Below are 23,569 nucleotides of genomic sequence, written 5' to 3' on the forward strand. Positions count from 1 at the left end.
GGTGGACAGTGGTGGGCATTGTTTCCAAACCCCACTCCAGGTCACAGGGCCGTGCACACACAGGGCTGCTACTGGGGACAAATCTAATTTACTCAGCAGCTTATTGTCCCTTGCAAGCCACCTTGCACATTAAATGGCATGTCCTCCTCCCTTTCCTGCCTTGTGCCTCCGTCCCTCAAGTCTTAGATGGGAACCTTTTCTTTATGCTCTCAAATTCCATAACAAGTGCCCTGTGTGCAGGATCCCAGCAGGTATTACACTTGGTTTAATTATCCATGTGGTTTTTGGTCTCCTCCCCTTGACTGTGGTCCTGTCCCCTTCCCAACCCCTTCGTTCTGTATCGATTGTGCCTAAAACAGTGCCCAGTGCATAGCAGTCACTCAAGTTTCTTATTGAGAGGAGTCATATGTAAGATAAAAGGAATCTTATTTACTTCTTTAACACATAAATTTCTCTCCATGTGATTATTAACCAAACTTTTTTTCCTTTTTCCTCCCGTAGTCAGAACCCCCTCACTGCAGGCTTTGGAAATGCAATCCTTATGGAGCAGTATGCTCCATTACCTTCACAGAGGATCAAGCCCATACTCCAATTCCCATATTTCAAATGATAATTTTTCTTGACTATGTGTGAAATGTGCTTATCTGTGAAGGAATCGATCGGTTCTGACCATCCTTGCAGTTCACAGCTGCAGGAGGAAACACTTTCAGAAATGAGATGCAGTGAGGTCCATAATCTGTGAAATCATTTTAGCCCAAGTGAACTTTTTGTGTCCTTTGTTCATGGAGATTGTGTGAAACAGGGCACACATGTTTCAATCGCAACTGAAGCTTCACTGAGAATAGGAGTTTTTGAGTCGCGTCTTTAAAAATCTTTCTTGCATTTGTGAGAAAAGAGAGAGCAAAGGTAGAACCCAGTGCGGTCATTTGAAAGATAAGAAGGTACAACTCTGTTCTCTTGAAATAGTGGACTGCGTCTCACCCTCTCTAATCTGGCCTCAAAGAGCAGTTGTACGCACTTTGCTCCCAGCCCTAGTGTTCTTGTTGAAAAGGGAATGCTGACTATGGGGTTCATTCCAAGGCATTCGCGCCTGACCTGCTACCTGTTAGGGGCAGAAAACCTTGTAGGTTCTTTACCTTAATGTGTGGACCCAGAGGCAGGTGATGCTGACTAGTAATCTTGCCAGTTAATTATTGGAAGAGGCAAGTTTTGTTTATTTTGAATGTCTAAATCATCTTAGAAACAGTGGGTCTCCCAAAGAGGATGGTATCTGAGCTGAGTTTGTCTTTCTTTTCTCCTTTTTTTTTCCTGCTTTTTCTCCCCAAATCCCCCAAGTACATAGCTGTATATTTTAGCTGTGGGTCCTTCTAGTTGTGGTATATGCGACTCCGCCTCAACACAGCCTAGTGAGCGATGCCATGTCCGAGCCCGGGATCTGAACCAGCGAAACCCTGGGCCGCCAAAGCAGAGCACGCGGACTTAACCACTCAGCCATGGGCCGGGCCCTGCGCTGAGTTTTGAAGCATGAGAAGGAGTTAGCAGGGAAAGATCGTGGGGGGAAGGTATTCTAAAGTTAGGGCACAGCACGTGCGAGTGCAGAGAAATGAGAGACCAAGGTGTCACACTCAGAATAGTAATTCTGAAATGTTGAAATACTGAAAGTAGTTCTGTAGGACTAGAGTATAAGGTAAAGGAGTGGGAAATGAGCCTGGAGAGGTGAGCAGAAGTCAGATAAGGAAGGACCTTATATAAGTCCTCAAGGATGGTGTAGTTTACTTTGAAGTGAAGGAGGAGCCAATTGAAGATTTTAAGCAGGAAACTCATATTATTAGATTCTTTTTCATAGAAAGATAACTTTGGAAGTGGAATGGGGCGTGCATCTAATTGAAGCAAGATTTGAGAAGACCCAGCAATGCCTCTTCAAAATATGTATACCTGAGAAAATTCCTCTCGTGTGTGGAAGAGACACAGGCAAAGAGACTCACTCCAGCCTTTTTTCCAAGAGCAGAGAATTAGAAACAACCTAAATACTCGTTATTAAAGGATTGATCATATCAAATGCTGCAGTCACGTGAATAATGTATTAACAGAATTTAGTGGTTTGAATTTGGTCTTTATATAGCAACATAGACTGACCTTAAAATAATAATGTTGAACCAAAAGAAGTGAAAGTTTTAGTATGGTATCATTCATGTAAATTTATTAAACACACACAGAACCAAATAACGTATGACAACCTATGTGTGTAAGTAAAAATTTAAAAATAAACTGGTTATACACCAATCTCATGATAATGGTTTCATAAGGAGAAGTGCAAGGAAGGAAATAGGGTTGAATAAGGGTAATGAATAAAAGAAGCTTTAGCATTATCTGAAATGCAATATTTCCTTTATATGTTTTAAAAGGAGGATATAGGATTATATTACTCAAATAATTTTCCTAAGGGTGTAATTAAGGAAAAGAGAGACTGATAGTAAATATCACACAATGTTAATAGGTATTGATTCTGGGTTGTGAGTGTTTGTTAAATTATATGTTATATTGTGCTATACTAGGAAAAATAATTCTCTCCTTGTGAGTAAAAAAGTGTGTGGGAGCAGTGGCCAGAGAAGTGTGAGTACCAGCAATCTAATGCATATAAAACCCAGGGATGTGAAAATTCAAGAAGAATTGTCAACAAGATGTCAAGACGAGGACCAAAAAGAGTTGAATCAAGTTGTGATTAGCAGGTCGTTGGTGGCCTTGACACGGATGATTTCCACATGGTGATGTGAGTGGAAGTCATATGGCAGTTGCTTGAGAGAATGAGTGGAAGATGAAGAAGTGACAACAAGTTCCATCTATTTCCAGACGTTTGACTGTAGATGGAAGCAGTAGATGAGCTAGTGCTTAGAGAGGGATATAGGTTTAAGGAAGGTGGTTGTTATTTTTAAGAGTAGGGAAACTTGATATTGCTTATCTGAAGCAGGAAAAATATAGTAAAGAGGAGAGGTTGAAGATACATCAGAGAGAGGAGGTAGCTGGTGGGGCTAGGGTCAGGAGAAAGAAAGAAGGAATGGAACCTCTGGTGGGAAGGTGGGCAACTTCCTGAGGAGTGGAAGTTGACGGGAGTAAGCAGAAACTCAGAGTTGCAGGAGGGGAGGGCTGGAATTTAGGCAAGTTCCGACCAACAGCTACAATTTTTTTTATCAAATTGCAAACTTTAATTCTGCCTTACTGAATATTATCACTTACATAGAAAAAGTATGTAAATATGTGCTTTCTTGTACGTAGATAACTGTGCTACTATTTATCTTCTTGTCATTATAAGAAATATCAAAAGTAGTAAAAATTTTATTATTCTGGCAATGAGATCAACTTTGGTTTCTTCAAGTATAATGAGTATTAGAAAGAAAAACAAATTACCAAGTAATTTAGGTAAGCATATGCTTTTAAATGAAGCATTTTCCCTTAGATCATGGAGCTTAGGTCTGCTCCACACTAATACCTCATGGAGGAAATTCAATCAAACATATTATGTTCTACCACGTCCTAAGCACATGAGATACTTTATAGACGTATGTTGTTGCCAAACTCTTAAACAATCTATTTCCCCTCCTCTCCCATCAGTACTCTACTGAATTAATTTGATATTTCAACCAGTTAACTGGATTCGTAGATATTTCAGCATTTTTAGTGATACCTTCCTCTTATAATGCAAACATACCTGCAACTAATGTCTACTGATTTCATCCATTCAAGAATACTCATGGAGCCCCTAATATCAGAACCTCTTACAATAACTTGATTTTCATAGCATCATAGAATTCCAGGATTGGAAGAAATGTTAGATGGCTTCTGGTCTACTTCAGCTTCCAATCCGTAGGATGAGTCCTCACTGTCCAGGGAAAACCTGGAGGGACATCAGAACCACAGTGAGGGGATGAGGAACCAGCAACATCTTCTTTTTTCTGTAGCTGACGTGCATGACTTACTGCCTGTGATGAATATGCTAAAAGCAGCAGTAAGAATTTATTTCTATTCATTCAGCCAATAGTGGCTGTGCATATGTTTACTAAATAAATGCACATTTATGTGGGCAATGGTCACCTCCTTTGTCCACCGGGAGCTTCCAGTCAAGTAAGAGAGAAAAGCCCCCAGAAATCCAACAAGACACACAAATACTCAATACCCAAGGTAGAACACACCTGGTTTTATAGTCAGCAGCAACTGTTTGTGGACATGTACGTTGCTATAGAGATTTATACTTGAGAGATAATCCCATTGGGGGATCAGGACATCTTTTATGAGGAAGTGGCATTTGAGTTGGACTCTGAAGGATGGGTACGTTTGGACATACAGAGCTGGTGGGAAACGGGCATCCCAGGGAGACTGACGAGAGGAACAAAGGCACACTACCATCCAGGCACGGGGCAGGCCTGGGAGCAGAGAGGGCTTCAGCTACAGATCCGATGCTCCTGAGAACTGTGATTGGAGAAAATGCAGGAGAAGTGAGTTGAAGTCGGACTGGGGAAGGCTCAGGGATCTGGGCTTGATTCAGGAAGCTGAAGCGATACCTATACCCTTTACACTGCAGAACAACGCACAGATACTTTCTATTTCTTATGCTTTACTCTTTTCAAACAAAAGTGAGAGGTAAATTTCCATACTAAAATTTCCTTATCTGTCCCATATTGGGTAGATCACAGACAGAGAAGTGGCCACTGATTTGACCACACTCTTGTAGAAGAAGGAGAGAGTGTAAATCATGGTTGCACAGGGAGCCAGGTGAATGGTAAAGCTTTGCTCATGGTCATCTGATACAGATAAGATGATGTTCATACCTAGCCCACCCTCTCCATACTCTGACCTGTCACCTATACTCACACTTACTAAAACTTTTTGGATAACCAAGAATTCGTTCATCTAGCAGCTTATTTGTGCTAAATCTGAGTAACTATATCGTATTATTGATTATTGCTTTTGATTTTCACTCACCAAACCCTTCCATTCTCAAAGAGAGAATTTCTTCTGATTGGTATTTCATATTTTTACCTGTTTCTTGCATCTCTTGAGTAAAGAACCATCTTGAATTACCAAACGTCATGACAATACTTGATAGGAATCAGATTGAAAAATCTAACAATATGGATAAACTCAACAGAGATACCACAGAGAGTCACATTTTTTTTTTAAGCACAAGGAAAAGGACAGAAGAGAGATTTTTAGGAGACCCACAGAGCTAGCTCTGTTTCTTTGGAGTTCCTGTGGATTTTTGCTAATTTGGGCAACTATTCCAGTTATTTTTCTACGGAAGAGGCGTCTTATTAATTAATTAGCAAATGGTTGAAAACCTTTCAGAACTTCAAGGTGTTTGGAGTATCGTTTTTGTCACTAAGATCACCTGATTTACGTATTCTTGGAAAGCTGTTAAATGAGCTTGCAGGTGAAGAAAGCTACATGAGTGCTGATCATAACGTGTTCTGGTTGAGTATCGGCCCTCCTAGAAACGCTGCGCTTCCATTGTACCTGCTGGCCCAGCAGCAGTTTCAGTTCCAGTGAAAGCCTTGTGTGCTGATGTTCTTGAAAAGGGGAAAAAGGAGGAAGAACGTGTGAAGGCAGCAAAACCCTCACTTAGGGGATGTTTAACCCTAGCCCAAAACTTCTTAAAATAGTTGGACCCAAAAATTTGAGTGCAGAAGGGAGAAGTAAATCAGTTAAATTTTCTGTTAATTTATGTTGTGAGGCTGTAACCCACAGCTCTTTATTTACATATAAAGAACTAAACTTTTGCTACATTGATTAATGTCAGCCAAGACCCTTACGAAGTTGTGCTTTCAGACAAATTGCACTGTTTTTAGCAGATCTATTGGTTTAGAAAAGCAGACGTTGATGGCAAGTTACTTTTTTATTTGGAAAGAGTTTTCATACTGTATAGAGAAGGTTTGAGTAGGTTGCATATTTGAATTGTTTTCTGATTGTTTTGGCATTTAATATAAAACTTTTATCATTTTTTCATAAGAATTGATCAAAGCTATAACTTTTGTTAATGAAAGGCTAATTGGTTAAGAGGGTGGAATGGTATCTTGAATTTCCAATAATCTTTTTGAGGGAGGGAGAGAACACAGGTTGCGAAGCCCAGAGCTGTTGCACGCAGAAGCACCATCTAGTGCCCAGAGTGAGTACCTGCGTGCACGCAATTCGTGAGAATATAAAAGCAGCACCTGCCCAAGCTCCGGATACCGGGACAGGCTCCCATGGGCTCACTTTTCTACCAGCCTCAGTGTTATTATCAAATGCAAATGAAGAATAATTTGTCACTAATTCGTTTCAAGCCTTACCCTCATCTCCTTTCAGTAAATTCTTAGGGTTTTATGTTTTTATGTACTTTTCCCCTTTTTGTTACTGGCTGTTTCAAAATGACCTGACAATCATTTTAAGTTGTAAATAACTGATAATTAACGGAAAGTGTTCTCCTGCTAGGATATATTTGAATTTTGAAAGACAGCAGTCTGCTAATCAATTCAGGGATCTCGTGGGTTAGTGGGTCTGTAGTTATTTTTGATGAAGGAAAACTTCTCAACTATTTAAAATCATTGACCAACTATTAATAGCATAAAATTTTTCCTGGTTGGATGGCATGTTCATTAGAAAACCACTTGGAGACATCACTTAGGCATTAAAATGTGTGGCTAATGATACTTTTCTATTGCTTAGGAGGGCAGTACATATAAAGCAAAACACTACGAAGTTAGGTCCATATATGTTGACGTTGTGTTAGTGTGTGTTATTTCTTATGTAATACCATGATTTTTGTTTGTTGCTTTATATGCAAAATACAGCTTACTAAAATCCAAGGTATGCCTGATGCCTCTTATGAAGAAGAAACAGATTTCCTGAGAATACATCCAGATGAAGGTATTATAATTTCTTTTCAGGCCTGGATTTTCCTTCTCCACCTGCTCTACAACCAGCCCATTCAGCACGTTCCTACTTGCTTCTCCGTCTCAGAGAAGTGTCATTTTTATCATCAAGGACATCCCTACTACTTGTTAAGATAATAGTGCCCACAAACTACATGTCCAACAACAGTGAAATGATTAAATAAAATGTAGCCTATCTCTATCCTGGACCAACATATAGACAGCAAAAACAAATTGTCTAAGAATATTTAATGACAGAAAAATGCTTCTAATATACTTTGATGGGATTTTTTAAACCCTCATATCTATACTTTTAGTCTCATCTCAAGTTTGCAAAAAAGTTTTAAAATTTTTTCTATTCCTGGAAAAAATACTAGAACAATAAACTCATTATTAAGCACAGTTATTTGTGGATGGTGGGATTAGGAGATAAGCTTTGATTTCCTGTTTATCCTCACTTGCCTTTTCCAAAATTTCAGCTACTATTTTTGCCAGATTGTATTAGTGTTCTTAATTATTCTCCTGTCTCTGTATTCTTACACTTCATCACATGATTTGATAGCCCTCCCGATAAAAAGAAGTGTTTCACCACCCCTTCTGTTTGAGTTCACCCTTGTGACTTGCTTTGGTCAATGGAATGTGAGCAAGCATGTCATGAGCAAAGGCCTAAACGGTGCTTTCGTGGTTGGGCTTGCCCTCCTGTGCCTCTGCCGTCTCCATGAGAAGACTGGCCTCGGCTAGCCTGCTGGTTCCAGGAGGAGGATGAAACACACGTGGAGCAGAGCCAAGCAGAGCTGAACCCACTGACCCCTGCCGCCCTGCATGTCTCTGTCTGTGGCTGAGGTTTTTGTGGTTGATTGTTATGCAGCATTATTGTAGCAATACCTATCCAACTCACTATTCATACAAGGAAAAGGCTGTATTTGTGATTCAAAGAAGTCAAGTCCAGTGTAATTGTGGAGTAGAAAAGAGAGACCCAAGGATGGAACACGTCTCCACATTGCAAAACAAGTGCCATGATGCCCATGCTCAGAGCTTCCTCTCACTCTTTTACATTGTCTTCTTAGACAATGAGATCTTAAACACTTCGAAATCTGTAGTCCAGATGTGGAGAGATTGCAAGGACTCTGGGTCAGCTCAACTCATTTACGTGCTTTTCCCAGGATTCTTTCCCTTGCTTTTCCTTTTGGTCATTAGTGAGGAAATTTATCAGTAGCATACTCTTTGTCAAAGAAGTCACTGTATTATTTTTCAATTTTCCATGCTCCAATTTCTCCTCCATCCTTCTTTCTCTCTCTCTGTTCCTCCCTTCTTCCCTCCCTCTATGGTTTTCTTTATGACAATAGCGAAACAATAGAAAGGGGCAGCAATTCTAGAGGACCACTCCTCTTTTCAAGGACCGCTCCTTGGAACAACCCAATTTAGTACAGGACTATTTCATTACTTTTTTCCCCCAAAGGTGTTACTCTTATATGCCATCCATCCTCTGCTTTATGGAGACTCAGGTGTATTTACAAACCATGTTTGACTACACTGACCAGCCAGCTGAGTGCAATAAGTCCAGTCACTATTCCACTTGTCTCGGGCCAAAGTGAGTGGAGCTTCAGTGGAGGTGGAGAACTCAGAACTAAGCCAGTCTATCCAGAGGGGGTTTTCTCTCAGAGACACGGGGAGTTAGGACTGGTCCTGGATTATCAGCAAGGCCGAGGAAAGAGCAGTGTTCCCCTATGCTCTCGGCTAGTCAATATTGGGATACTTAATGCCCAGAGGGAAATATGAGCCACTCAGGGCTACACAGAGAAGTCGTGACAAAGGACAGAAAAAGATGGCCACCTCATCTTGGGTCTTTGAGCAGGCTGACACTAGCTGGTCTCCTTTTTCCTTCTCCCCACTCAACCTTCCTAGATGTGGGGAAGAAGGAATCCCATCCCACCTCCACTTCAGGCGCCTCCAGCCTGTGCTGGTTTGGGGATGAGAAAAGCTTGGAATGAATATGAGGTTCAAGCTTAAAAAAAAAACAAACAACTGGAGTACATTTTAAGAACTGAAATAAAACTTTTAATAAATTGAAGTCACTTAAAAAGAGGGACTCAGACTAGTATCACTAAGGAAAACTGAAAGCCAGATCGAATGGAGAGTTTGACAGAGTACAGTTAAGAGCAGGTATTGAAAAGCTTAAGCCATTTGATGTTTAAACTCCCAGCCAGCTGAGACCGCTTACTAAACCAGCTTCCTCAACTTACCAAACAAGAGATTTGGGTTGGGGAGGAAGAAGAGAAAAACACATGACTCTTTCTTTAACTGCTCACGGTAGGATCACTGTCCCCTGCCATTCCCTGCCACACCATCTCTTTCCTGCCCCTTTCTGCACACCCCAGAAAGGACTTGGCTGGCTTTGTGGACCAGTTGCTTTCAGACAAGAGGCAATCTCCAGTCAAGCATCCTTCAATCTGGCAGGAAGAGGGGCCAGGTGGTTGCGTCAAGTTAGGAAGAGATAGTTGATGCTCCACGTACTCTGTGCTCCTCATGTGGCCTCCTTCTCTATTCTGAGTCCTCCTCTTGTATTAATGTGTTGGGGGAGGGAGGACGAAGGGGGTGCTTGCCCCAATTCTCCTAAAATGATACCTTGGAAATCTTGAAACCTGGAATGGGAGGGACTAAATCTCTTGGGTCCTCATCAGTGGGCTGTGGTAGTTAATTCCAGGAAACTAAGAAGCACTTCCTCCTCACCTCACACTGGCCCCTTTGAAATATGTAACTCATGTGCGTGCAGCTCCCCCGCACCACCTCTCCTTTGCCCAACCAGCCACTTGACTTGACCCGCTGGTTTGGACGTAACTTTTACTCTTACTGCCGCAGCCACTAATGATAATGGTAGTTTATGAACTACGACTGGCGTGTACTCTGCACCAGGGGCTTGACCTGCTTTGTGTCGTCTGTCTCACTACAACACACAACTTTATTAGTCCATTTGACAGACGAGGAATCTCTGGCTGTGACCGCCTCTCTCCCACCCAAGGTCAGAATTCTAATATTTCCTTTCTGACCTTGTGCCCCTCTGAGGTAAGCTAGGCACCCTCATAACCGCACCCCACCCAGGAGCCCAGAGCCACCCCTGTCTTTAGAGTACCTGCCACCCTTGCCAGAGAAGGCCAAACAGAATGTGATTCCAGGACCAGGTACAAAGATTCTCCTATTTTAGTGGGTTTTTGCTCCCTGCCTCTATTAACCTAGGACCCCTGTGATAGGGCCTCTCCTTTGCAGCTTTCACTATGCACTGCCTCCCTTCTCCCCAGTGGCCCACCTTCCAGGTTGGTCCCCACTTCAGGTGACACTCACAGACGCCTTGGAACTGCTGGTTTGGACCACATGAACTAGCCATGCCTGCAAGTCAAAAAGTCAAATATTGGCACATTTGCATGCACGTAGCACTTCACGCCTACCAAACCCAAGGAGAGTGTATGGGGATTGTGTGAAGTCAACCACCATACATTTTATCCCAACTGTGTTAGAAGATTTAAAAGATAATACACCTAACAAAAATCTTTTTATCACTTCAAGTTTCCTTTTATAAGACAAGTAAGTACCTGTGGTCCATCCTTGTTTGGCACAACTGGGGCTTTTTGCTAACATCAAGCACAGCACTGTCTGTTTAGCAGAGTTAACTATAAATTGTCGTATTTCGTATTGAATTTGATTGCCTGTCCAGTGTAAATGTCGATTATAGAAATAACATTAAACTTTCTTAGTAAATGCTAAGCCTGGAGAAACTAAGTCAGGAAAATATTCATGGACTTGTTCATTTGAAAAAACTTAATAACCATTGTTCAAAAACAGCTACTTTTAGTTACTTCAGGTGTTCTCAATTCTGAGAAATTAATGTTCTAAGTGAAAGAGAATAGAGTCTGGCCTTTCAGGGAAAAAGGTTCTCCGGAGGAGGGTAGTTCTCTTTAAATGCTACTTAGCTTCAGGTTCAAGTGAGCTCCTAGGCTGCTTGCTCCTCTCTGGTTCTGACTTGAAGCCTTGAGCAAGGCCCCTTTCCTAGTTGTTCAAGTCACACATCCTAAAATCCTGCAGCTGTTCCCCCAAGATTGCCAGCAAGATAACAGCTATAAAACTTAAACTGTAAGATGCAAAGCTTTGCACATTTTCTCAGTTCCAACCCAGCAAAAATCTTTGCGTCCTTCCCCGCTTCCTAAGACCTGCTGCTCTGTTGGATTTTATGACTGTTCACAGGGAAAGGAGAAGATTCTGCAGACCAGTTGGGCTTACCACGTGTCTCAGTTTCTTTGGGACCCACGACTTGCCCAGGACGGACTTGATTGAGAAATGCTGTGTTGGTTTCAAAGGACAGCAAAGGCAGGAAGGGCCGTCTTTGAAGTGAGTGGGCACAGACCACCCTTTTGCTTTCGCCAGTGAACAAAAGCACAGCCTTTCTAGTTCTAACGGTTTGGACTAATATGGTGTGAAAAACTAAATATAGAATACTTTTGTTAAAATCAGATTAGACTAATTCTATATGAAGAGCTTTAATGAAAAATGTTTAATGGTTGAAATACTATAACGCTGGAGTTAAAATGCAGGTGCAAGAATGAAATTCTACCCTCCCCAGAGGGCAAACTAGTACATACTGTGAAATATCAATTAAAGTTTATAGTTGCCTGCGTTGGCTAAATGTCTTTTTCATGGGAAATTTTCATTCTCTTATGAAATAATCATTTTGGGTTAAAATATGTGCTGAATTATGGGGGCATTCCAAGTTATTAAGAAATGGATTTATTTTACAAGCAAGCTGTAAGCATTCTTTGCTGTTTTTATGAGGTCATCGACATGACTTTTAAATGGGGCTCTAGGCCAACTCTGATTCTCACGTCAGTTCATTAATTCACACAGCTGTCTCTGAACACTACAAGAATAATATATACTGCAGACAGAGGGCCAGAGAGCGGGTGGGGTGAGATTTCAAGGCTGTATATCAGTCGGGGGATCCTGCTGACATCATAAACTATGAGAAGACAGCTTAAGCTGTTTGGGGAACAGCAGTAGCCCCCTGATGGAAATATGGCTGGTTTAATTGATTCTTTTTAGTTTCAGAATATACAGAGTGGGGACACCCAGTTGTTTTGATTCCGAGCAAAGTCCGAACATGAAAGGCAGACCCTGCAGGAATGCATTAGCAGGGAAACCCCAGCAGAGACCTAAGGTGTGGGGAGGGGTTTGATCGTGTTAACGATATATGAGCAGCCGCGCTGACATATGAAGGGCAGCGGCCCGGTTGACTGCACAATGATTTTGTTTTATAGGTGATTGTGAACTCATCTTCTCTATGAACAGTTTCTCCAAACAAGATGTGACAAGGGTGCTATGACTGTAGCGTGAGGGAGGGGTTGGGAGAAGCAAATCTTCTGAAGAAGCTTCCTCACCCTCTCTCAGCTCCCTGATTTGTAGCCAACACTGAATGAGGAGAAGTGAACTGTCCTGTGGTGGGACTTCTGGCAGCCTTTCTCACTTGGTCAGAAAGAGGCATTGCTAATATCTGCATTAAAAACTCACCCTGGTAGGTGCCTACATTTGCAAGGGTTTTATACCAAGCTGAATTTGGAGATCACTTATGCAAAACTCATGTTTATGAGAATGTCCTGGTTTCCAGTGCCTCCTTCGGCATTAATATGATATTTTTTAAAAGCATATCTGCAGCTTTATATCCTTTAAATTCCAAATTTGTTTTGGTTGCCATGGGAAGGTGAGCTAAGCCTCTCTGAGGGTAATTTCAGTTTTACGAATGAATCCAGCCAAGTTTTTATGTCTTTGGACGCGGGAACATTTTAGGAAATGTGACATTTTAAGTGGGCTCTTCAGTGACTCTCCGTTAAAACGCTGACACCTGTGTGCATGTGGATATTGGCGATTTAGTTGCCCTCGTCTCATCTGTGTGCACAAATGTCTTTTTGTACATGTGAATTGAACCTTTGCATGAGAAAAAGATGTGTCCTTAAGAGTAGAAGACCGCTAATGCGCACGAAAGAGTGAAAAAAATCAAATTTACTGAAGAGATCAGGGTTGAAGCTCCTCTAGGTTTCCCCTATGTGCTTTTCATGCCCTTTCTATACTTAATTATGCTGTGGACAAATGCTGTGGATTTTTCTCTTAGAGTCTCGAAAATATGTAAAAGCCCAGCATGTTGAGCAGGGTTGTCTCAATCCATTCAGGCTGCTATAACAATATACTATAGATTGGCTGATTTATAAACAGCAGACATTTATTTCTCACAGTTCTGGAAGCTGGGAAGTCCAAGATCATGAGCCCTGTGGATTCCCCATCTGGTGACAGCCTACTTCCCTATACAAGGCCTTCTTGCTGTAACCTCACAGGGTGGAAGGCGCCAGAGGTAGCTCTCTGGGGTCTCTTTTACAAAGGCACTAATCCTACTCAGGAGGGCTCCACACTCATGACCTAATCACCTCCCAAAGGCCCCACCTCCTAATACCATGGGGGTTAGAATTTCAACATATGAATTTGGGGGAAGCACATTCAATCTATAGCATTTCACCCCTGGCTCCCCAAAATTCATGTCCTCTTCACATCAACAACTCCAAAGTCTAAGTCCAAAGTCTCATCTAAATATTGTCTAAGTCAGATCTGCCTGAGACTCAGGTACAATCCATGCTGAGGCAGTTTCTTCTCTAACTGTGAACCTGTAAAATCAAACAAGCTGTGTGCTTCCAAAATGCAATGGTGGGACAGGCATAACGCAGATATTCCCATCTCAAGGGAGAGGAACAGGAAAGAAGAAAGGAGTGGCAGGTCCCAAGCAAGTCAGAAACTTAAGGCTCGAGAATAATCTTCTTTGACTCAAGGCTCTGCCCTCCATGCCCACCAGAGTTTCCACCATCCAGACACTCTGGGGCAGGAGTTGAACCCCCTTGAATTTGCTGGTTGCTGGGCACAGCCCACATTGCAGCTCTCCTGGACTAGAATTGCAAGCTGGTGGCTCTGCCAGTCTGGAGTTGTGGGGGCAGCCACACTCCCATGGGTCTGCTAGACTCTGCCTCAGTGGGGCCTCTCTGTGATGGCCCCACTCCTGAGATGACCCTCTGCGTGAACAGAGGAGTTCAAGGCAGCTCCATCCTTGGAAATCTAGGTGGAGGCAGCCACAGCCTCACAGCTTTGCAGGGCATACTACACAGTACGCTGGGTCCTGCCACAGCCATATCTAGGACAACCAAAGAGCACAGGGACGGAGCGTGGGAGCAGAGTCCATGGTGTGGGGCTGCAAGGCACACTGGGCAGCAGTGGCCCCTTCCTTGAAATTGTTCTGCCTCACAGGCCCTTGCACTGTGGGCCTGTGATGGGAGGAGCAGCCCTGATGCTCTCTGAAATGGCTACGAGATCATTCTTCCAGTTATCTTGAATAATAGGTCCTGCCTTTTGTTTAGATGGCTGACTAATCCCCCCACTGCCTTGGTAAACAGCACCAGAGTTCTGTTTACAATGCCAGCCCAGACTTACCTCCTTAGCAAATTTGACCACATCTTTCTTATTGTCTCCTGAACAGGCTTTCTCATTTTTTACAAAATGGACAGGCTGAGAATTTTCCAAATTTTTAAGTTCTGCTTCCCTTTCTATTACTGGACCAGGTTCATTTTGCCCATCACACAAAAAGCCAATCACTGAGATGATGAGTTTGCAGCAGAGAAAAGATTTATTCACAAGGCAGCCAACTGAGGAGATGAGAGAACAAATCTCAAATCTGCCTCCCCGAAAATGGGGACTAGGGATATTTATGAGGTAGAGAGGCTGAGTGGTCTGAGATGTGGGGATAGATGATTGGAAACAAGGAAGAGTGAGGTCATTGATGGTCTGCATGAGCATGGTCAAGCCTCGTGGCTCTTCATAGGACACTTGTTCACCAAATGATGGTGTCAGCATGATCTGAGAGTGGAGTTTTTAGTTCCTTGATGTCAAGAGTTCATCTCTCAGACACCTGCTCAGACCCAGTTGGTGGGTTGGTGGTCTTGACCAGCCTAACCAGATAGGAGTCAACTCTTAGTTCTTGAAAAACAACTCAAGCATCCATTACCGTAGTGACCCGAGAGTCAGGGATGTTATCTGTGAGGAACCTAGTGGGAATTGGGTAGTATACTTCCTAAGCAGCACAGCTAACAATGGGCAGGCAAACAACTAAAAGCTACAATTAATAACTGCCTTAAAAATTGTAGTTACTAGATACCTAATGGTATCTTTCCACTGGTTTCATTTTGATTAAAAATTCTATCTTTAGGTCATTTCTCTCTTCTCACATTTTACTGTAAGCAGTCAAGGGAAGCCAAGTTGCGCCTTCAAGACTTTGCTTAGCAATTGAGGAGTCAAATATCCAATTTTATCATTCGTAAGTTCTACCTGCCACAAAACAATAGGATGCAAACATAATCTAGCTAAATTCTTTGCCACTTTCTAGCAAAAGCGCCCTTTCCTCCATCGTCCAATAAACGTGTGCCTCATTTCCACCTGAGACTTCAGAACGGCCTTCACCATCCTTCTGCCTACCAAACTACTGTTTAGGATTACGTAGGTTTTCTCTAAGGAAATTGAGGCTTTCTCTGTATCTTTCCTTTTTTCTTCCTGAGCTCTCACTAGAATTGCCCTTAATGGTCCATTCATGGCAATGTAGGCTTTTTCTAGCAGGCACCTCAAAACTCTCACAGCCTTTACCCATTGCCCAGGTCCAAAGCTGCTTCCACATTTTTAGGTATTTGTTACAGCAGCACCCTACTTCTCAGTAGCAGTTTTCTATCTTAGTCCATTCAGGCTTCTATGACAAAATACCATAGACTGATTGGCTTTGAACAACAAACATTTGTTTCTCACAATTCTGGAGGCTAAGAAGTCCAAGATCAAGGCATTGGCAGATTCAGTGTCTAGTGAGAGTGGGTTCCTTCTTCACAGAGGGCTTTCTTCTTCCTGTGTCTTAACATGGAGGAAGGGGTCAAGGGATCTCTCTGGAGTCTTTTATAAAGACACTAATCCCACTCATGAGGGCTCAGTCCTCATCACTGAATCACTTCCCAAAGGCCCCTCCTCCTAATGCCATCACAATGGGGATTAGGATTTCAACTTGTGAATTTGAGGGGGCCACAAACATCCCATCTATGGTAGGAGCACAGCACACAGGCAGCAATGCCCAAACATTCCTTGAGAGGCTTTCCAGCTGGCAGCCACAGCTCTGTACCCACCACCCCTGGTCCTGTCTCAGCCTCCACAGTCTCTCCCACAGCCCTGTGCGTGATGACAAGACACTGGATCAATTGGGGGCACTTCTTCAACAAGGAAAGGTTGAGGATTATCATGGAGAGCATTTGACACCTTTAGAAGGCCAGTTCACCCTTTGATTCTCTTGTGTGGAGAAATCCAAGTTCAGTTAAACATGTTGTAGTTTGTTTTTAAAAGATTTTTTGTGTTACATCTGTGTACATAAAGGAAGTGTGTGTATAGCCTATTAATGGGTTTTCATTCGTTAAAAGAGAATGATTTTCAATTTTGCATGCCAGGTGATAGATGAATGAAATAAATGACAGCTCTCATGGGTGAAAGGACCACTATTAGGCAAAACTGGACAATTTTAATTAAGAAGGAGTAAACTTATAAATTAGGTAAGGGAGCAGGAACTACGAGAGAAAATTTAGTGCAAGTAAGAACTTTACAGAGAATTGGTTGAAATCAGAAACTGCTCTTATAGTTTTCTGAGGGATGATACTTCTGGAGTTAATAGTTGGCAGGTGTTAGGGACTGACGTTTGTCTGCCCACAAGATTCATAGGCTGAAGCCCTAAGCCCCAATGTGATGGTATTTGGAGGTGCGGCCTTTGAAAGGTAATTAGGTTTAGATGAGGTCACGAGAGTGAAGCCTCCCAATGGGATTAATGTCCTTACAGGAAGAGGAAGAGACCCCACAGCTCTCTCACTCTCTCTGCCATGTGAGGACACAGCAAGAAGGCAGCCATCTGTAAGGCAGGAAGAGGACCCTCACCAGGAACGGAACCAGCCAGCACCATGACCTTGGACTTCCCAGCCTCTATAACTGTGAGAAATAAATGTCTGTCATTTAAACCAGCCAGTGTATGATATTTTGTTATAGCAACCGACGCTGACAAAGACAGCAAGTTTATTATGAATTTTATTCATTTGTTCTAGTGAATGAGTCCTTTTCTCTACAGTTATTGAATTTTCTTTTTTGTTATAAAATTTGGGGGTTTTGTTTAAAGATTACAGGTATCTGGACTTATCCATTGTTTCATTGTAGCTGAATCATCTCAGTTATATATTTCAGGTCATTGTTTGTACCACATAGTTCATACCTTGCCAGCAACTGGTAGCAGCAGACCTGACATGCGCAGGTGACAATGAAGACGTCAAAAGAATTCCTACAAAATGGGGATGTTTTAGGGCTTGTGGATCTTGAATATGTTCACCTCATAAATAAATCTAGTATTTTCCTTGGTGAATAAAATTGAAGTTATTAAAAAATATGTTCACTTCTTGTAAGAATGTGTGATACTGATTCAATAATAATTGAAGCCCTGTTTTTGTCCCTTGAGTATTCATTCTTGTTCTCCAGTAGAAAACTGATCTTGGAGAGAGACTTAGTTATTGAATAAATTCATATTGTGCATAGTTTCTTCTTCATCTATTTCAAATATAGCAAAGCGTTCCAAATCTGATTTCAAATATATTTCATGTAAGCAACAGTCTAAAGCTCTTTTGAGATTAATATTTCCTAATGTCCAGCCATTCCTTCTGTGATTATATCACATTTTTTTAGTGACATATCCCTCTGATTCTTTCCTAGAAAGAAAGCAGGCCATTTCAGATAATCTCATTACTTTTCTGAAGGGATCTTTTATTACTGGTTTTATTTATCCTCAGGAGCACCTGGAAACTATTCTTCAAGCATTGAAGGCGGGCTCTGCTGACCTGCTGTCTGGAATTGTGGTTCTGTGGTGAACTGGGTGGCTAGGCCGATAATCCACCCGTCAAGATGAGCTGGACTGCAGCCTTCCCTCCCCCACACAGATCCCCATTCCCTTAGTTATTTGGAGTCTTCATGGCTTCCCCTCAGTGTTTCCTGAGCCCTGAGGAGCAGTGTTAAATAGTGGTTAAATATATGGCCTCTGGTTTCAGACAGGCCTCAGTTTAAATCTTGGTTCTGCTATTTAAACATTATATGGCATTGGGAATGACTATCTCTTCATCTCTAGAATGGGCATCCTAATGGCATGCCGTCTTATGAAATGGTTGTGGGGGTTAAAATGAGACCATGTGTGTGAAGTACCTGGGAGTACCTGCACACAGTAGGGACTCAGTTAATTCAGTTCTCTTCTGTTCTCCACACCTGGACCCATTTCTTCTGTTTGCTTTTCCCCAGCTTCGACTGGAAGCTGACCTAAGGTGGCTGTCCCATTGGAACAAATGTAACAAAGATTCACATATAGACATCAATAACTGATAAAGGTGAGTTTCAAGGAAGTTTGCAACTTTCCTAAGATGATAGAGTAAACGGCAAAGTCAAGGATCAAACTCGGGGTTGTCTGACATCAAAGTCCACAACCTTGACCGCTACACCAGGCAGCCCCACAGGAGCTGCTGCCAAGCCTACACACAACGGGGAATTCTCCTCAAAAGCAGTTTGAAATACAGATGGCAAAAAGAGCAGAGTAGACACTGAACAGCCAAAAATAAGCAAATGTTCTTGATCAAAGGATTTGCTGTATTTGCTCCCAGCAACAGTGGGCAAGCTCACCCATTTCTCGGCACACTAGCTGATGCTGGATACTACTGGCCTTTTTAGTTTTGACTTTCTGACAAATGAAAACTATCACTTTGCTGCCATTTGAATATCTTCTTCAGTAGTATATTAGATTTGATTTTGGCTGATTTCTAATGTCCGTTCATTTAAAGACATTTTCTAAAGGAAAGGCTCATTTTCTAAAGGAAATAAGACAATAGCTTACTGGTAAAATGTTATTAAGGTGCCTTGACAATGGAATTTTGATGTACTATAGTTATTCAGAAGATAGTAAACAGCTGTTTTCTGACTAATGAATTTAAAATGACAGTAAATATGTTTAATGTGCTTATTGCACGGTCTTTTGAGAAAGATAAAAATAGAGATGCTGAAAATCCCTAGAGCCTGACAGTAGATTCTAACAGACTTACCTCAAATCTTAAGTTTCTGGTCGGTGTTTGGTGCAGTGTTTGTGTCAGTCATTTTTCTCTTTTAGGTAATTGTGTTGTCTTCTAGTTATGCCATTTTCCTAACGCATTGCACTCAGCATCAGGACGTGAGCATTTAGACAAAAGTAGTAGATTTTTGGAATTTGTTTTTCAACAATTGGTACTACAGAGCTTAAGGATGACAAATGATATCCAAGGTTTGAGATCTCATAAAAACATGTACATAGGTTGTTTACACTTGTGCAAGTATGTACATATCCATACAGCTCTCTATCAGTAGAATGTTGTGTTGAGACAAATGTAACCTTTACAAAAATATGTCACATATTAGAGCACAAAGTAAATCTCAACAAATATCAAAGAATTTCTGTACATGGAGAGAGACTGTATTCTCAGAGTAGAGTGCAATTAACTTAGGGATAGTTAGTCAAAGATACCCTCCAAATACTTTCGGACTGTTAAAATCACTTCTAAGTAGTTCATGAGTCAATGAAAAAAACCATAATTCAAATTTTGCTTCTGAATATAGAAGAAATTCCAAATAAAATATTTACATATCAAACCCACCAAGTGCTGGAAAAATATATGAGAACCAGTTATTGTTTACCATAGGTATGCAAGGAGTTAACATTAGAAAGTCTATTAAAGTAAATTAGCACATTTACAATTAGCTGGAATATTGCATATAAATTAAGAGAAAAAACGATGGTCTATTAAGTTAAAACTTCGGGGAAAATTGGCTATGATATGGAAATAAAATAAAATTAGGTCCCAAATTCACACTGCCTACAAAAATGAATGCCAGGTGATTTAAGCGGTTCAACTTGGAAAGTAAACTTTAGGACTTCTGAAAGAAAATATAATTAAATTTATTTATGTCACATCAGGATAAGGAAAGATTTCTTGAACACAACATAAAATGAATAAAATGTAAAAGAATAGATTAATGAAATTTACTACATTCTTATTTTTAAAAACTGATGAGATGAAAATATCCCTTGTAAACAAACAAACAGACAAGTTACAGACTGGGAGAAGATACACAATGTAATTAGCAAGAAGGAATTCGTATAAGGAATGTATTTTAAAAGTCTCACAACCCAGTTGGAAAATAGGCAAAGGATCTGTATTTAAGGACCAATAAGCATATCAAAATATGCTTATCCTCACTAGTAAGAAGAAACACGTAAATTAAAATAGCAATGTGATAAAATTTCACACCCACAGGTTTGGCAGATATTCTGATAATAGTAAGTGTTGGTGCAGAGGGAACTCCTCTCCTGCTAGTGGGAATATAAGTGGTGCAATCACTTTGGAGGGAGTATCCACTAAAGTCAGAGAGGCACACGCCTGGGACCAGGGACTGCTATTTTTGTAACAAACCTTGTAATACTGTCTGATTCTCAAATACATGAGAAATACAGCTTCTAAATAAAAATTTAAATATTCATTAAAACTAGACAGAATAATAAGGAACTATGCCTGGAAATGTAGGCTAAAGCCAAACTTTAAAAGCTTCTAAATATCAAACTAAATCTATTTGTAATTGATTCAGTGGTAATGATAAGCCACTGAGTAGTTTTGCATAATGACGTCATACAACCAAAGCTCCTCTTTAAGACTGTCTTACCAAGGTGTGGAAGACGGTTTGGAGGGCTCAATGACCAGAAAAGGAGCATTGCATTAATCTGGGAATAGATTATGAGAAGCTGAGCTAGGGGATGGTACTAGGTAATGAGAAGAGAAGCCAGATACAGAGTCTGGAAGTAACCCACCTGATGAATCAACCTCCCAGGCTGCTGCCGTGCGCTGCTGTTAATCTCATACCAGTCCCATTCCTCTGCCCCACTAAGGATGCTCTTCCTTGCACTTGTCCTACTGTCCCCTCAGCCCCTAGAGCCTTCAGGACCTTTTGGACAAGGTAGCCTTTAAGTCCATCACCTAACTCACAACCTTATCCTCCTGGCCGTGCCTGAGGTCAACCTCCATACCCAGTGAGTACCATCTCACTCTTTTGCAAGGTAACTTTACTGAATTCCCTCACAGGCACACCAAAGAAGCAAAGTTGCCCCCTCAGTTTTCTCTTTCTCGTTACCACTCTGTGACTTACCTTCAGAATTCCAACACTTCCATAAATTAAGCACCATCACTTTTGAAAGAAAGAGTTAATATCCTGTGCACTAGCAAATATGCTTTAGATATAAAATGGGTTTGGAAATGTTCCTTCTTCAATTTTTTGGAAGAGTTTGAGAAGAATTGGCATTAATTCTTTAAATGTTTAGCAGACTTTATTTTTAAAGATAATATCTCCACTTAGCTATGCCATTGAGGGAGTAGCAACAGCTACCTCATAGCTTTAGGGTTAAATGAGAAAATAGATATAAAGTCCTACCGCATGGTCTGAATATAAAAGAAACTGCATTAAAAGTAGTTTTTCTTCCCCTCTATCTCAGTAGGCTTGTGAGAAAAGCTCAATAAATGTTCTTAGAATTTTTAACGCTTATCTACACACACACAAGTAGTTTATATATTACTGTAACAATAAATCCTTATTTTTCATTAGTATCTGACAGTGAATAGTACCTGATTTAAGCTTCCAACTTTTTATAGAATGAACTATGTAATTAGTCCTTATTATATAAAAAGTGACACTTTAAAAGTATTTGATTAGTAATTTGTTATGACATTTACAAAATTAAATTAGGATAATTTTTTATCTTTTATTGGTACACTGACATATCTCCAAGGTTAACCTTAAAGCCTTTAATAGCATACTTTTTGTGAGAGTATATTATCAGAAAATGTTCAATAAATCCAGGAAATGTGTATTTCAGCTTTAGAAGCTAAACCGTTACGAAAAAATCACGGCAGCTCTTTTTCTGGAAGGCTGCAAATCAAGATGATTCAGATCCCTTCCAAATATACTTTTCTTGAATTACTTATTCTGTTTATTTTTTGCCTAAATCCTATGAGCAAAACTCCAAAACTTCTGATGTGTAAATGACAAGTTTTATTTTATTCGCATTCTACTCTGGGCACTCAATTCTGCATCCTTTTCACTTAAAAGTAGGGCATCTAGGTAAAGCCTATAGTAATGAAATTTAACTTTTATTTAGACATACTGACTTCCTAGAAGTCAAAGCTGAGTTTCCAACTTTCCTCTTTTTGTTAGGCTGGAACTTTGCCGTGTTATACTTTCCCTTTCAATATATCATGCATGAGGAAGGACAAAGCATAATTGGAAATTGGGGACAAAATTTCAAATCCATTTCCAAATGTCCAAATGTTCTGACTTTAACTTAACAGGTTAGAATTAAATATTGAGCTCATCCTTGATATTTGCGAACCACCTCAGCAACATTAGTTTTATTATTGACTGCATAAAATACAGTACAATTAAATGCTTTAAATTTATAATTTCTTTCACAATAGGAGAGATTTCTTTATCTCATTATTGTAAGAAAGTTGCTAATTTTTATAATATTCTGATTGATTTTTTAAATGCCAATGTTTTGAATGTTTTTATTTGGTTATTTTCACAGAACTTCATTCTGACTATTACATTGCTATTAAATGGGATTATTTGTAGCATAGCACACACAGTAAATGGATTTAAGTTAACTTAGTTCTTGTCAACTCTCATTAAGTTAGTTTTGCTTCATTTATGGTTCTACGTAGTACTGTTACTTTTCTCCCCACTTTTAAAAGGAGATGCTTACCATAGAAATGTTATTAAGATAAAACAAAAGAGAAAAACCAAATGAAAGTCACTTTATATGAAATTTGCCTTTTGCCTTGTAAAATTAGGGTCTGTAAGGTTAGGCTGCTGACGATATGTCAAGCGTTGGCTGTGGAGATGCTTGGCTGTTTTCACAGGTAGGTGTATGCACACATGGAATATGAGTGTAACTTGACCTACATGGAATTTCACATTGAAAGAAGTAATTTATTTCATATTTGACCCGTTGGATCTGATAAAGGAAACATATTCTAGAAAAAATTGTAGTACCTCTTATAAAGCATTTCTTAGATGAATGTTCTGTGCTATTTTGGCTCCAAACAGATTATTTGTTCCTTAGGTCCTTGTCAAACAAAATAATTCTCCATCAGACTAAAACGAAGTTGCATATTTTAAAGTTTAATTGAAGATAAACTTACTTTGAGTCAAAGATTGAAGTTTAGTTTGGAATTTGAATGCAAATTATATAACTGGATGTGGAAAATAATGTGTAACTATCATCAAAATTAACTCAGCTTGTGGAGTTTGACACAAATTCTTCTTTTCCATACTGTTGGCGGGACTTCTTCAACGGGGTCAGTTGTCATTTATTTGAAAAGAGATGTTAGAGAGTCCCAGGGAAAACTTCCCCTGCTCTCCCATTCCAGCTGCCGCAACATTTGGTATCTGCCACTGGAGATCTTCCCCGTTCCTATAAG

General features: G+C 40.6%; 1 long non-coding RNA gene across 1 annotated transcript in view; it reads left to right on the top strand.

The window, feature by feature from the left end:
- Positions 1 to 18,392, top strand: part of LOC124227782 (uncharacterized) — a 111,655-nt gene extending 93,263 nt beyond the window's left edge. Inside the window, exon 4 of the long non-coding RNA XR_006885552.1 lies at positions 18,324 to 18,392. This is a non-coding gene — a long non-coding RNA (uncharacterized LOC124227782). The remainder of the gene's footprint in view (positions 1 to 18,323) is intronic.
- The last annotated feature ends 5,177 nt before the right edge of the window (positions 18,393 to 23,569 follow it).

The sequence above is a fragment of the Equus quagga genome, chromosome 16 (assembly GCF_021613505.1).
Source record: "Equus quagga isolate Etosha38 chromosome 16, UCLA_HA_Equagga_1.0, whole genome shotgun sequence".
Lineage (NCBI taxonomy): Eukaryota > Metazoa > Chordata > Mammalia > Perissodactyla > Equidae > Equus > Equus quagga.